Source organism: Oryzias latipes, chromosome 19 (assembly GCF_053564925.1).
Source record: "Oryzias latipes strain Hd-rR chromosome 19, Olatipes_Hd-rR_3.1".
NCBI classification, from domain to species: domain Eukaryota; kingdom Metazoa; phylum Chordata; class Actinopteri; order Beloniformes; family Adrianichthyidae; genus Oryzias; species Oryzias latipes.
The window spans coordinates 3,280,791-3,282,208 of NC_136255.1; the positions used below are offsets into that span (position 1 = coordinate 3,280,791).

General features: G+C 37.6%; 1 long non-coding RNA gene across 1 annotated transcript; it reads right to left on the minus strand.

The window, feature by feature from the left end:
- Positions 1–427: 427 nt before the first annotated feature.
- LOC144987918 (uncharacterized) lies at positions 428–825 on the minus strand. The gene is made up of 2 exons (XR_013651607.1): positions 695–825; positions 428–615 (listed from the first exon to the last, which is right to left on the minus strand). It is a non-coding gene; the product is annotated as an uncharacterized LOC144987918 (long non-coding RNA).
- Between the last annotated feature and the right edge of the window lie 593 nt (positions 826–1,418).

A 1,418-nucleotide genomic window follows, 5' to 3' on the forward strand; every position in this document is an offset into this window, starting at 1 on the left:
GTCTGTTACCAACACTTATTTACAAACTATAGACATGTTTCTCTCTTTACACAAGTCTCAAAAATCTAAGCTAATAAATTTAATGAGAAATTAGTTACATTTAGTGATAAAGATAACATTATAAATGAAAACCAATCTGGTTTTAGAGAAAACAGATCAGCCTCATTGGCTATCATGGATGCTGTGGAGGAAATCACAAATGCTCTGGACAAAAAGAAATATGCAGTTGGAATTTTCTTTTGACTTAAAAAAAGCATTTGACTCTCTTAATCATAACATCCTACTTGACAAATGGAAGTGTCTGGGATAAGAGGACTAGCACTAACTTGGGTTAAAAGCTATCTAATGGGAAGAAAACAATTCAAGTGTCATGATTTCACAAGGATGAGGAACCCAGATGCTGCAACCCAGAAGGAAGACAGGTAAGTGGAGGATGAGAATGGATTTATTGTTTGCTCCAGATGTGAAGATGGCTGGTTTGAGGAGTGTCCAGGTTAGACGTGGCTGTGGCGTGGCTGGAGGGTCTTGAAGCGGTTAGCGGCTGCCGAGAGTTTCCGTGCTCCTGAGGCGTAGAATGGAAGGTCCGTGCTGCCGTCACTCGTGAGCGGTAGGATCCTGAGACAGGGAGCAAAGAATTAGTTAGAGCCAGAGACTTGGAACAAAGCTGTAACGAGGCTAGAACCAGAGCAGTCACCATAAGGGGTAACAAACTGGCGTCGAGTAGTGGCGTTGATCTCCTTTTGAATCCACAGAAGATGATGAGGAGAGTGATGGCAGCTGGTGGCAATCAGGAACATTAGGGCAGAGCTGGAGGGGGGAGGAGACCGCCAGGCACCGTGACATCAAGTCAAGATTGAATTTAAATCCGATCCAAAGAAACAAGTTGTGTCCCACAAAGATCAAATCTGGGCTCGATGCTATTCAATATTTACATAAATGATATATTCAATGTTTCAAAACTTTTAAGACTCATATTATTTGCTGATGATACAAATATATTCTATTCATAAGTAACTGGATTACAAAGAATTATCTTTGAACTTAAACTAAGCAGACGTAATGTTTTTGATCAAAGCAGAGTTATCATAAAAATAAATAATGTCTCAATTCAGAGCATTACAGAAATCTAATTCTTAGAGCTTAGTTTGACAACAAACAAAGCTGAAAGCAGCACATTAGACACGTACAAACTAAAGGATCAACATGTATTTTAATTATAAACATAAAGTATATATTAAAATGTCATTGTATTAATTAATCATACTGTTCTTTAATAATTACCCTTTTTACCCACTGTGTAGAAATTCTCTCTATTTACATAAAAAATAAGCTGTAAGAAAATCCAAAAATAGTTTTTAGTAAATGAAGGAGGCAAAAGCATATTAAGAACCACAAAGAGAAGTTTCTGTGGGTCTGTG